The sequence below is a fragment of the Haliotis rufescens genome, unplaced genomic scaffold (genome assembly GCF_023055435.1).
Source record: "Haliotis rufescens isolate VD_foot unplaced genomic scaffold, xgHalRufe1.0.p SCAF_50, whole genome shotgun sequence".
Taxonomy (NCBI): Eukaryota; Metazoa; Mollusca; class Gastropoda; order Lepetellida; family Haliotidae; genus Haliotis; species Haliotis rufescens.
Genome location: NW_025964224.1, coordinates 3,026,105 through 3,041,679, shown reverse-complemented (window position 1 = coordinate 3,041,679; position 15,575 = coordinate 3,026,105).

Here is a 15,575-nt window from a genome sequence, read left to right as displayed (position 1 = left end):
CTCTCTCTCTCTCTCTCTCTCTCTCTCTCTCTCTCTCTAATAATAAACGGAATCTGGTAAGGGTATAACAACATCGGGATTAAGGGGCGGGTTGCCAAGGTCTTGATAGCGGGCTTGGGGAGATTGTTGTGAAATAACTTGAAGTTGTTCAATTATACATCAACTCTATTACCAATTTTATAAAACATATGGATCAACACATATACTTGAGATTGATATGATGGAGACAGTGAAGTGTAACTGATCTCACTGTCAGCCACCCCTCAAAGTGGACTACCCTCGATAATCCTTCTATTGTTCTACGCCTGACTAAACATGCTTTAACAAATGTCGGGAAAGGGGAGTAGACCGTTACACTGAGGGTGTAAATCACAACGATGTACAATCGAGCGCTTTTGACCTGATTTACAGTAGAGTGATTTCGACCGCTGGGTCAGGCGCTATTGACCACCCGTGTCCTAATGTATTATTGTGTTTTAGATAAACGAAATTCTTCTTCAAATAAGGACATATCTGTTCCTATCGATAAATTATTTCAATTATGCTCAGCATCAGTAAACATTACGTATATAAATCTGTTAAAAATGTGTATCTTATTTAAGTTAGTAGCGTTATAGACTTAAGAAATTTATTGTACGACTGTTAAATATTGATAAAATTGAAAAAATATCGCATAGAACATGTTGCATACATCCGCCATCTTGTTATGAATACTGTATTATGTATATATATTCATGTACCTCCGTTGGTGGTTTGGAGAAAAAGCTTGAATGACATATGATGAGCAAAGCCTCACGCCGTCGAGGTACGGCAACACGCTGTCAGCCAGATCTCCAACCAAATAGAGTCGTCACTTGCCACCAGCAACTGGACAGTGGGTGCCCGTTCTAACCACAGCGGTGATACTCCCCATGGAGATGACTGGTCAGATGACGTCCTCTGTTCCTCATGCTTGTCGAAGTACGTTGACACCATATGTGTCGTGGTCTGCTTGCAATTCCTGGAAGACCTCCTTTCAACATAAGTATCGCTGGGTTGTACGGGGAACCACGTACATAAATGTATGACCACAAAATAATTTCTCGTGACAGAAATAAAAATCACACCAATGTTTTGTTTGTTTGTTTATGGTTTAACGTCGCACTCAGCGATATTAAGGCTTTACGAAACGGTATGGCCTGCATATAATCGAGTCTGAATCAGATTATCAAGTGATTGAGCATCGATCTACGCAGTTGGGATACGATGACATGAATCAACCAAGTCAGGGAGCTTGATCTCCGGATCCAATTCGTCTCCTCTTACGACAGCGACGGTTGCGAAAGATCAATTCTCACCCCAAATCTTCACGGGTCGATAGCAATGTGTATAAATATGTTTTTCTTCATTAAAGGGAACGACTAGAGACAACAAAACGTGAAAGAAAATTTCAATAAATCCCAATTAATGATTGCGCACTTGAGAAAACTTGTGCATTCCATCAGAACGGAATTGTCCATAGCATTACAGTGAGTGAGTAGGGTTTTGCGCCGCTTTTAGCAATATTCCAGCAATACCACGGCGGGGGGACACCAGATATGGGCTTCACACACTGTACCCATGTGGGGAATCGAACCCGGGTCTTCGGCGTGACGAGCGAACGCTTTAACCACTAGGCTACCCGACCGTCCCTCATAGCATAACATGTCATCTTTCTAAATATATTAAGGGGTAGGCAATGGGGGCATTTGTAATATTCGTTACGACGGTGACACGAGTATCTTACCATTCTCATAATGTAGATTCCCTAGCATTGCTCAAAACGGTGACGTATCCCACCATCAGTTATAAATGTATGGACATATTCTGAAAATTCTTTGTTTCTTCAAAGTTGATGGATTTTGCATCAAACCGAAAAGAAAAGTTGTAAATCAAAAGTATTTACATTACATGTGTCGTATTTCTCTACCTTCTTGGAAGTAAAGTTCTGTATGATTACATGGCCTGCGAAATAGCACTCGTTCCGAATGGGGGAGCCGGTGAAAACCCTATACCCCTATACTCAGCGAGTATACTAAGTCAGTGAGCCTGACCACCCGATCCCGTTAGTCGCGTAGAAGTGTCGTTCTGTATGTATACACAGAGGCCATATTCGGTCTCTGGAATATTTGACCTGCGAAATAGCACGTATTCCATAAGGAGGAGCCGGTGCAACTCCATACCCAGCTCCCACTACGTCGGCTCTCACTGACACCGACATCTACATCTGTAGGGACCTCATTCCATGCTGTAAAGCGTATAGTTATTACTTATGTAAAACACCAATGTACATTCAAGTTGCATTCTCAGCATGGATACACTTGACTAACATTAATCATAGGGTACTGGGAACTTATCCTGTCTCAACTGTGATCGCTTCTTCCGCAATATGAGCATGCACAAAGAACCATTTGTTAGATCTACAGTTTTTCAAAACTTGCACAATCATCATAAATAAAGTCATGTTTGAAAGTTACCAACATTTTACTTTGAGATCAGTGATTATGCTAAACGTATGTTGAAAAAGTGTTGTGTTTTAATCAAGTCCAAATGGAAAGTAAGCCAAACTTAACTTCCAAATCAGTGGATCACTCTAAGCTTATGTTATGTAAGCGTGTGTGTTAATGGCCGCTTATACGAGGCTACCAGCCATTTACTCAGCGTCTATAATGACCACATTGTTCGCTGCCTGTGCGCAGAACCTGCTTAAGTATGATTTGGGGTGGATTCTACTTGCTTTTGAGGATTAAGACATATACACGTAGAAATGCGTTGACACTGTACGTGTCGTGGCTTATTCGAAGTTCTTAGTAGACCTCCTTCCAACATAAGTATCGCTGGGGTGAACGGGTAACCACCATATATAAATGTGTGACCACAATAACAGATTCTCTTGACGTGACAGAAAAAGACTAGTCTGTGTCTAACAATGGTTTGCCACGAATAGCTGGTGTTATCCATTCAAATAAGCTTCACCGCTAGTTCCCGTCTACGGAATCTGTTTCGGTAGACAGAGGAGACTGGTTATTGTTCAAACTCAATTGTTTCATTCATTGATTAATGCTGCCGACTGCGGCGTTAAATAACGTTCACACCTAGGTTTTGTTTGTTTGTTTCTTCTTTAACGCCGCACTCAGCAATATTCAAGCGGTCTGTAAATAATTGAATCCCGGCCAGACAATCCATTAACTGACATCATGAGCATCGATCTAAGCATTTAGGATGCATGCATCAACCAAGTCAGCGAGTCCTGTTACGACAAGCATGGGTTGTTGAAGATCAATTCTAAACCGTGTCCTGCATCCAGGAGGCCACGTCTATCTGTCTGCTGTTGAGTAGTGAGACCTGCGACTTCACACACTCCGGGACGGAACTCTCTCTCCTAATTATATCATACAAGGATTTGAAACAAGGACATCATCACATTATATGACAGTGAATCTACTGTTTTAATATGTACTTAAGTGTTAAAGACTGAGTTTTCCGAAGTTGATATTTTCATTTCAGTGAACATAATAATTGATATTTCACTGCATAACACTTTGACGGAACTATTGTCATACAAGAGTGACCTCCCCTCAAATTGTCTCCCTTTATCGTACGTGTCTAGCCCGTTCACAAACTGTTGACTTCCTTTTTACGTTGGTACCACACTGACAAGGCAAGATAAGGACAGATGGTCATTTATGGAGTTAATATCGCCTCAAGGCGTTTGTTATTCACATGAAAATGTTCCGTTATAAACTGTACATTTCTCACTTAACTCGTCAATCGAGACCGTTCGTTTCGCAAAGCGCCATTTTTGTTACTTGACCAGCGTGTATTCTTTTGCTTCCAACAGCGGTCTCGAAGATTTCAAGAATATTTTGTGTTAAAGTTGATTTTGTATATAATAATATCTTTATGTATTATACAGAATTTTCGCGACCCTAAATATTTTTTGTTTCTCTTGTTTATATTTTTTTATGATTTTCAAATATTAAATACTTTTTTTAGTCGCAAATACAAGGGGTTGTGACCCGTCCCTGTGTGTTAGGAAATGAAATAATTAATTTTCGGGTAGACAACTACACAAAAATTATATAATAAATTTGATATTCCATGTGTCTCGTGAAATATCATGTTCCTCTCATCTCGTGACAGGGGTAAAAGAGATATCTACATCCGTGGCTACGCTTGTTCATCGTGCCATCCTGTGGGGTCACCGCACCAATTAATGAAGACGGTTCCGTGACTCAGTTGGAGCATACTGGCCTCCAGTATCGTCACCCATGTCCCAAACGGCGACCTCTGTGGATCGGGTGGTAACAATGTCGTTGAGGAGGATGTGTCATTGTGCCCAATGACGTGGATCAGCATGTTGCCGGCCACTGGTTTGTCTGATCAAGGCTCGATGATTTACAGACTACCTTGATACAGATGGGACGTTGTTGACCGCGGCATAAAATGACATTCAATTGGACCCTACCAATGTCTGTGTACAGAACTGTACACATATTAAAAGCATACTATGGATATAATGTATCTTGAATGGTGAATAATGCAGTGTTATGTAAGGATATGACAAGTGCTTATCGTAACAGTGTTACTCCCCCGGCTTCAGCATTGATTAGTCCTATCGATATATTTTTCATTTTCCAGCTACTGTATATACCGTAGTTCAAGTTTGTTTGTTTGGTTAGTTGGTTTAACGCCGCACTCAGCAATATTCCAGCTGTATGACGGCGGTCTGTAAATATTCGAGTCTGGGCCTGACAATCCAGTGATTGATATCATGAGCATCGATCCATGCAATTGGGATACGATGACATGCATCAGCCAAGTCAGCGAGCCTAGCCTCCCGATACCGTTTGTCGCCTCTCGCGACAACAACGTCGCTTCTTACGATAAGCATGGTTGCTGAAGATATATTCTAACTCGGATTTTCCCGGGTCCGTAGTTCAAGAACCCCTGAACCTTTACGTTAAGGATAAAAACACGACAGGGGACAGGGGCACATTCTGTAGGAAGACCACGAAAACAAGGCCCCGTAAAGTCAACAAGGTGACGTCATTAGAGGGTGACGTCACTAGGGTTTTATAACGTGTAATCATGAACATAATCGTAATCATACCTCTGCCGGGACCCGAATTTAGAATGTGCCCCCAGTACACAATTGCTGGTCGTCAGAGGCGACTAAACTAGGTCGGGTGGACTTGGCCTCCTTGTGTCCTATCGTACCCCTACAGTGCGGGACGTTGGTCAGATTTAATCATCGTTATGTCTGCCCCAGACTCGATTATTTATAGGCCGCTGTGATACTAGTATATACAAAAAGAAAAATGTTAAGCACACCTTAATATATTTCATTATTTATATATAATTTATATCGGTATATAATATTCATAGGCCGCCGTGATATATACACAAAGAAAAAAGTTAAGCACACCTTAATATATTTCATTATTGTTTGGTCCGAATATTTGTAACAGTCATGAAAGATATAATTACGGGAAGAATTCATGCGTGACGAAAGCTCACGTACCATGCTTGGTATGCCCGTGCAGCATGCTGCTCTCGAGTATCTCTAAAAGCAGTATATCCAAAAGTTAAAATTGTTTTCTTAAGCTCGGTTTTAAACAGTTATTCCATGACATGGTGTGACTATGGCACGAAGGCGATTGTCAAACGCTACAAGATGGCAAATAATCGGCATGCATAACGCAGGAATGTCTTGTAATGCCATTGGTCGGAATTTGGGGTATCATCAAACTGTCGTAAGCCGTTTAGTCGAGAAACATGCTCAAACCGTTGATGTACAGGACCGTCCCAGATCCGGAAGACCTCCTGTGACGACACATCGCGAAGACGGGGACCTTCGTCTCATACACCGAAAACCCTTTTCAACAAGTACTCGTCCGGAACAGCTGTGGTTGCCCAATCGTCGTTTCAGCACCAGAACCGCCAGGAACCGGCTGAAAGCAGCAGGACTGAGGGCTAGATGAGCCATAAAGCGTCCCTTGTTGAGAGATCATTACAGAACTGCTCGTATAGCATGGTGTATTGCGAGACAGAACTGGAATCTGAGAACTTGGAGACGGATTCATTGGTCAGACGAAAGTCGCTTTCTGCTCCACGTCACTGATGGAAGAATGAGAGTTTGGAGGCACCGGCACACGGCCTACACCCCAAGGAATATTAAACCGACTGTTGCATACGGCGGGGGCTCGGTAATGGTTTGGGGGTGTATCTCTCATGATTGCTGGTTGGATTTGGTCACCATAAGGGGCAACGTAACTGGGGCTCAGTACATTCGGGACGTTTTGAGGCCAGTCGTCGTTCCTCATTTTGAAAACCACCCTCTTGCTACTCGACCTCAGTACATGGATGACAATGCCAGGCCTCATCGTTCGCATGCAGGATTACATGAGGGCCAATGCAATGACGACTCTAACCTGGCCAGCAATGAGCCCAGATTTGAACCCCCTTGAACATGTTTGGGATATTCTGGGGCGGCGCACACAGGCACGAGATCCTCCTGTACAAGATATACACCACCTGGAAGCAGCATTGCATCAGGCGAGGTTGTTGTTGACCCATCAACAGATCCAACATCTGACTGGAGGCATGAGACGTAGGGTGGAATGCGTCATCCGGGCACGTGGCGGTTATACCTGCTACTGATCCGTTTCACGTGTTATGTCAAGTAGAGACTTTAAGGAACATTTTCACATGAAACATCAAACGTAACTCGTTTACTTAATCCTGCAGCTCCATACTTTTTTTAAGTATTGTCTAATGTCAAAACAGTACCTGTGTTACCATGATGTTTTGTCAGTAAATTTCAATCACAACTCACCAATACCTTCTTTATTTGTTGTCAAATGTTTGTTCTATCCGATGACATTGGTATCGCCCAGCTCCTGTGGTTAGTCATCCCATGCCATGATTTTTGCCATTTGTTATGGGTCAAAAATAGGGATGTGCTTAACCTTTCTCTTTGTGTATAGCTTAAATGATTTATCACAAAACAAACGAAAAGAATTGCAATACATGTCAGTAATTACTCACGTCATGCTTCAGCCGATGCTAGGTATCTCGGACACGTTAATGTAGTTGTTGTTTCTCCTGTAGACCAACACAAGCCATCTGCTGCCGTGAATGTATTCATACGTTGTAGCTCTGTTTACGGTCCAACTGCTTACATTATGCATATCATAATATATCACGATAACGTCATGTCGATTGTTTTGAATACTCTATGTGTAGGTTCTGCCTTGCAATTTAGCGTCCCCCAAGATCATTTTATACCAGGTGTCTTATTCTGTTTCTAACATGTAATACTCGTGCTACTTCACGTCGTTCTCTTGATAAATGTCGTCATACAAGGAGGTTGCAACTATGTCGTTAAACTCTTACTTGTCCCAGATGTCCTCTGTCGTGCCAATGATACTAGATGTCTCGTGCCAGTGACACTAAACGTCTCGTGCCAGTGATACTAGAAATCTCGTGTCAGTGATACTGGACGTCTCGTGCCAGTGATACTAGACGTCTCGTGCCAGTGACACTAAACGTCTCGTGCCAGTGATACTGGACGTCTCGTGCCAGTGATACTAGATGTCTCGTGCCAGTGACACTAAACGTCTCGTGCCAGTGATACTAGATGTCTCGTGCCAGTGACACTAAACGTCTCGTGCCAGTGATACTAGATGTCTCGTGCCAGTGATACTAGATGTCTCGTGCCAGTGACACTAAACGTCTCGTGCCAGTGATACTAGATGTCTCGTGCCAGTGACACTAAACGTCACGTGCCAGTGATACTAGGTGTCTCGTGCCAATGATACTAGACGTCTCGTGTCAGTGATACTGGACGTCTCGTGCCAGTGATACTAGACGTCTCGTGCCAGTGATACTAGAACGTCTCGTGCCAGTGATACTAGACGTCTCGTGCCAGTGATACTAGATGTATCGTGCCAGTGATACTGGCCGTCTCGTGCCAGTGATACTAGATGTCTCGTGCCAGTGATACTGGACGTCTCGTGCCAGTGATACTATACGTCTCGTGCCAGTCATACTAGACGTCTCGTGCCAGTGATACTGGGCATCTCGTGCCAGTGATACTGGACGTCTCGTGCCAGTGATACTAGACGTCTCGTGCCAGTCATACTAGACATCTCGTGCCAGTGATACTGGACGTCTCGTGCCAATGATACTAGACGTTTCGTTCCAGTGATACCAGATGTATCGTGCCAATGATACTAAACGTCTCGTGCCAGTGATACTAGATGTCTCGTGCCAGTGATACTGGACGTCTCGTGCCAGTGATACTAGACGTCTCGTTCCAATGATACTAGATGTCTCGTGCCAGTGATAATAAACGTCTCGTGCCAGTGATACTGGACGTCTCGTGCCAATGATACTAGACGTATCGTACCAGTGATACCAGATGTATCGTGCCAATGATACTGGACGTCTCGTGCCAATGATACTGGTCGTCTCGTGCCAGTGATATTAGATGTCTCGTGCCAGTGATACTAGACGTCTCGTGCCAATGATACTAGATGTCTCGTGCCAGTGATACTAGACGTCTCGTGCCAGTGATACTGGACGTCTCGTGCCAATGATACTAGACGTATCGTACCAGTGATACCAGATGTATCGTGCCAATGATACTAGACGTCTCGTGCCAGTGATACTAGATGTCTCGTGCCAGTGATACTGGACGTCTCGTGCCAGTGATACTAGACGTCTCGTGCCAGTGATACTGGACGTCTCGTGCCAGTGATACTAGATGTCTCGTGCAAGTGATACTGGTCGTCTCGTGCCAGTGATACTAGACGTCTCGTTCCAATGATACTAGATGTCTCGTGTCAGTGATACTAAACGTCTCGTGCCAGTGATACTAGATGTCTCGTGCCAGTGATACTGGACGTCTCGTGCCAGTGATACTAGATGTCTCGTGCCAGTGATACTAGATGTCTCGTTCCAATGATACTAGATGTCTCGTGTCAGTGATACTAAACGTCTCGTGCCAGTGATACTAGATGTCTCGTGCCAGTGATACTGGACGTCTCGTGCCAGTGATACTAGACGTCTCCTGCCAATGATACTATACGTCTCGTGCCAGTGATACTATACGTCTCGTGTCAGTGATACTAAACGTCTCGTGCCAGTGATACTAGATGTCTCGTGCCAGTGATACTGGACGTCTCGTGCCAGTGATACTAGACGTCTCGTGCCAGTGATACTGGACGTCTCGTGCCAGTGATACTAGATGTCTCGTGCCAGTGATACTGGTCGTCTCGTGCCAGTGATACTAGACGTCTCGTTCCAATGATACTAGATGTCTCGTGTCAGTGATACTAAACGTCTCGTGCCAGTGATACTAGATGTCTCGTGCCAGTGATACTGGACGTCTCGTGCCAGTGATACTAGACGTCTCCTGCCAATGATACTAGATGTCTCGTGCCAGTGATACTATACGTCTCGTGCCAGTGATACTAAGCGTCTCGTGCCAGTGATACTGGATGTCTCGTGCACCGCTATACAAAGCGTCTCATGTCAATGATAAATGACGCCTCACACTAACCTTCACATGTCCATTATACACGTTTCATTTCAAAATCTCACCATCAGCTGTTTCGGTACTTTAAAAGTAGTAAAGGGTGATGTTGTACAAAGTTTGAGATTTTATCGTAAAAACTACATTGTTGCAAGGGTTTTTTTCTTAAACAAAAAATATTTGGTTTTGTAGCTGTAGCTGAACAAAGACCTAACCTCGATTATAAATTCCACGCACGCACCTCGAATATCACATGGTACGTCCTTTACGACTAACGTAACACTGCCGTCATGTCATAATTTGTAGTTACGTACTAACTAGGTTGATAAATGTGTATGTATACCGGGGTAGCAACACTGTCAACTGGTAATGGGGCCGCTGGCTTTGATCTGTCCTGTTCTGCTTCTTGAAAATGACACTGCAAGCAGCTGAAGAAGTAGACAAAGAATAACAATCCTGCGTCGTGTCATCTTCCAATTTAGCAACAGCTGCTACTATTAACTTAAAGTCACCAAGGGTCGTTGTTTTTTACAACCAATGAGGTGTGAAAATTACCCCGATACTGACTGTTTGGATCAATCAACCTTTCAGGGGATCGCTAAACAATAAGATTAAGTCAACGTTAAGAATGATAGATCAATATTGACATGTATTCATTTTACACGTTTGCTCTAAAAGCAATTACGCCGTGTCGTATTGTCTGTGATTCTGTAATGGTAGAAACAAATGTCTACATTCAGGGCGTTACCAAAGAAGTCTTGCATCAGTTGAGCTTTAATGTTCTCCACCTGTGATCGTGAGAACCACATCAACAAGTGGACAATTGCCCAGTCCTGGTCTGGAAATGCATTATCACTTAATGGTGCGTCAATTTCCACAGCACGAATATACATATATTCACGTAAACCGTTTCATGCATGGAACTTTTTCCAGCGGTAAGCTCTTGTATCGTACTGAAGGACGCGCAAGGAAAAACTACATTTGTCTTAATGAAGCAACAGGAAAATAGTTTTACTTTTAATTCAGATTTTACATCAGCTTCATGCAAAGCGTGTTGTACTTGATAATTACCGTAGCTAGTTTGTGTGTAGTAGCATTTACATTGATAACTGTATACAACCACGTTTCTTATACGTTATGGTTTGTCCACAGCATATGCTCCTAGCCCGGATGTACAGCGAGTTAAGCAACTTCCTGCAGCTACTGTCAGTATTATTGATAAGGGATGTATTAACTTATTTTTTGTGGGTATTTTCCAGCAGCGTGTAAATGTTGTTTGATCATTTTGGTAATGGTTAACGTTGTTTTTTGGTTATGATTTCTCTTCATATGGAATCTACATCAGGCAATCTAGCTTTATGTTACAACGTCTACTAAATATATGTTCTACTTTCTGAAATGCATGCGGTTTGCGGTTCCCGGTTTACCTTTAACTCGCTCCACGTACCAAATCTCACCATGCCATGAGAGAGCAACAAGAATTGTTAAATAGATGCTTTGTGATAGGAAGCGTATAATATTGACCATGGTGTATAACGATGGCCTGAAAAACAACACTATCAGCGGCTATTTGTTATCAACACTTCTGCTGTAGTCAATGAATCAGCCAAAATGGCCATCCATGGGATCTATGATAGATATCATATTATATTGCCTTTCACCCATGAGACAACGTAGGTAATTTTATGGTCTGTTATCTTGACCTATATAAATGTCCTCAGGAACATTTTGTTCCTAACGACCTGTCAAACTACGGACACGTCACCTACCACCTATCACCTACCACCTATCACCACCACTACCATCAATCACCATCACCATCACCATCACCACAGAGCTACAGATAAGCAGCGTATTTGCGTAAAATACCTGCCCCAAACCACCCCATCCCCGAAAAAAAATATAAAAAATATTTAAAACCCAATTACTTTCAATTAACATGCCTACAGAAACGCATGCATTAAATGTAAAACTCAAAGTTATAAAAATAATACCCAATGTATATACCCAATGAATCTTTTTTCAGCCTGCGTGCAAAGGAGTTAATTTCCGAAACACAATTTCGAGCTAATTTACTTTCCGAGTCAAGCATATATATTTAGAACAGTTACATACATCTAAAACATTATTCATTTTTTTTAAATCTTAAAATGTTCACTAATTTTGTGAAAAACCCAATAGAGTGGTGAATAGATGAGTGAAAAAATATTGGTTACCCAATGAAAAATGTAATAACCCAATTGATGCAACAACTACAGATCGGTTTAAGGAGACGAAATATTAACAGAAGCAGCAGTATACTAGCATGTAGAACTAGGGCATGTCTTCTCCGGAATTACAGATGTTACAAATACACGTATCAGAATGTCCCAGGCTTAACCAGTCTACCTTATGACACCCGAGACCAAAGAGTGAGCAGCCTCTGTAACATTGGTCCTATCGAAAACGAATACCATTTTCTGTTAATTTGTAAAGCATAACAATCTCACAAATAAATACATGTATATTCCCGGAAAATATTTTGTCCAGCCTACAGTACATAAATTTAACATTTTGTTGTCATCATGTGATGTTGAAACCATGAAAAACCTCTCATTATATATATTCCATGCCATGAATATTAGAATCTTCTAAATGTCCATTGTGGGCCTGACTTTCTACATGCACAAGGGGCCGATGACCTACAGTGCGAAATGAATAAAGAATATCAACACAATACTGCTTGTTACATATCGCTACCTGTATTTATTGATGCATATATAACCTGGGGCTGTACGTACGGTATACATCATACCTTATCTACACAATAGTGTGTATTCGACAAAGCTTAAATGTGCAGTAAATTATCCGTTGATTATAACGCCCCATCCACCGCCTTACATAACCGCCGAGAACGGCTAAACGATCCCTACTTGTTACAAAACCACTGACCCTAATCTACAAGCTGCTAGACTGACTATCCCAGCAGCCCGGACCCCCCTCCATTCACTCAGCCATGTTGTATTTGGCTAATGATAGGGTCTGTAGTACACTTACACATATGATTATAAGCAGGGCGGACTTCTTATCAGACTAATTCACACGTGCATCGTGTTGTTTCACATAATAACGAGTAATGGGAACTGGGTTGTGTCTTAACAATCCTCTGAAGCAAGTAGAATCCACCCCACATCATACTTAAACAGGTTCTGCGCACAGGCAGCGAACAATGTGGTCATTATGGACGCTGGGCAAATGGCTGGGAGCCTCGGTGTGAGCGGCCATTAACACCACGCTTACATAACATAAGCTTAGCGTGATCCCCTGATTTGGAAGTAAAGTTTAACTTACTTTCCATTTGGACTTGATTTAAGATAGGCTGAAAACACAACACTTTTATAACATACGTTTGGTATAATCACTGCTCTCAAAGTAAAATGTTGGTAACTTTCAAATAGGATTTTATTTGTGATGATTGTGCAAGTTTTGAAAATCTGTAGATCTAACAAATGGTTCTTTGTGCATGCTCATATTGCGGACGAAGCGATCGCAGTTGAGACAGGATAAGTTCCCAGTACCCCATGATTAATGTTAGTCAAGTGTATCCATGCTGAGAAAGCAACTTGAATGTACATTGTTTTTTTTACATAAGTAATAATTATACGCTTTACAGCATGTACATACAGATGTCGATGTCGGTGTCGGTGTCGATGTCGGTGTCAGTGAGAGCCGACTTAGTGGGAGTTGGGTATAGGGTTTTCACAGGCTCCCCCATTCGGAACGAGTGCTATTTCGCAGGCCATGTAATCATACAGAACTTTACTTCCAAGAAGGTAGCGAAATACGACATATGAAATGTAAAATACTTTTGATTTACCACTTTTCTTTTCGGCTTGATGCAAAATCCATCAACTTTGAAGAAACAAAGAATTTTCAGAATATGTCCATACATTTACGACTGATGGTGGGATACGTCGCCGTGTTGAGCAATGCTAGGGAATCTACATTATGAGAAAGGTAAGATAATCGTATTCCCAGTACCCCATAATGGTAGTCAAGTGTCTCCATACTGAGAATGCAACTTGAATGTACATTGGTGTTTTACATATGTAATAACTATACGCTGTACAGCATGGAATGAGGTCCCTACAGATGTAGATGTCGGTGTCAGTGAGAGCCGACGTAGTGGGAGTTGGGTATGAGGTTGCACCAGCTCCTCCTTATGGAATACGTGCTATTTCGCAGGTCAAGTATTCCAGAGACCATATATGGCCTCTGTGTATACATACAGAACGACACTTCTACGCGACTAACGGGATCGGGTGGTCAGGCTCGCTGACTTAGTTGATGCATGTCATCGTATCCCAATTGCGTGAATCGCTGCTCATGATGTCAATCACTCGCGTTACCGTCATAACACTATTACAAATGCTCCCATTGGTCACCCCTTAACATATTCTGAGGGGCACGGGTGGCCCAGTTGTCTAAGGCGCCGCGATTCGCTGTGCAGAGTTGCGTCCCTTGGGCACGCCAGAAACCTATGATTGTGGGTTCGAATCCCGGTTCGCCCCGATTATGTTTCTAGGTTTGTCAGCACCATACCCGTGCTCGTGGGTTTCACCGAAGTGGTAAACGTCTGAAACCTGCATTACCTCGGGCTTTCCTCCCACTTTAAGCTGACACGCCGTGATATAACTGGAACACTGTTAAAAGCGGCGTTAAACACAACTCACATACTCACTCACGTAACCCGATGACGCGGACCGAGCAATCAACCCCTGTCGATGACGTATTGTATGGAATCGTAGAAGGGACATTGTCGCGTTTAGTTACGGGTGGTCCAAGGACCCGCATTTCGCTATGCTTTTATAATCACGTTTCATAATCACGCTGTGAGACATGGAAAGCTCTTGGATACAGATTGCTCAAGTGAACCCGTTTCTTATTCGGTCAAACATGGAATCAGACTGTCTACGGTGCCATTGTTTCAATCAATACGGTGAACGACGAATGTCATAAAGATCTGGTGGTTGTTTGTTAAAATAGTCCAACTTACAGTAGTCCACGAAGATGTCTCGATGTCCTATATTTTAACAAATTCACCTGCAAAGCAAACACTCGGGTTCGGATATGTAAATAGAACGTGTGTAAACAATAAAAGAAGAAGAATCTTGTCATACTGCAATATTCCAACACTAAAATTGCGAGAGATGCCTAAAATGGGTTTCACCCGTTTGGGGAGAGTCAAAATCCTGTAATCTGCGTAACGAGACTAGACAAACCCACAGCTCACTTTCAACACATCAAACAATTTTCTGTTCACTATAGACAAATAAAACAATTCACAGTTTGCCATCAACAAGTTAATGCCATTACAGTTAATCCTTACTGTCACATCACAGCTCACCTTGAACACGAATCAGGGCACATTGGAATTGTTTGCTACAGTTCACAATAAATACCAAGTACATTTTCACACTTTGTCGACGCGACCTGTCCGCCCCTTGCAGGGACAAACGGAGTACACGGGCCGCTTCGAGACAGCATTGCCAAGGTAGATAACTCTAACGGCTTTAGTTACAGCCATAAATCTTTATCGGTAGGGGGACTTGCAGCAGTCCATTGAATTAACATGCATTTGGTTGTTTACGAACTGGCTGTTTCTAATTATAAATATCACTCTGAAAAATTAGTTGTTTTTTTTATATGGACATGTCATCATAAAACTGAATTATTAACACAGGCTAGCAACTCAAAAACTGTAAGATAGACATGCTAGGAAAGCTTAATGACCAGATACAAATACATGTTTTCACTTGAACCCGATCTCCCCGAATGTGTTCTCAAATTCCCTTAACACCCTTTAACTAATAACAGGTAAGTTCCTCTTATAAAATGACGATGTATGATAGGGACCCATTTTAAGTCCATAATTCTGCATAATTTAAGAGATTATCAATAATCGCACATAAAAGGTTACACACGAATGCCCATGTTAACAGAGTGATCGCAGCTCTGCCACTATTGTACGTTCAGT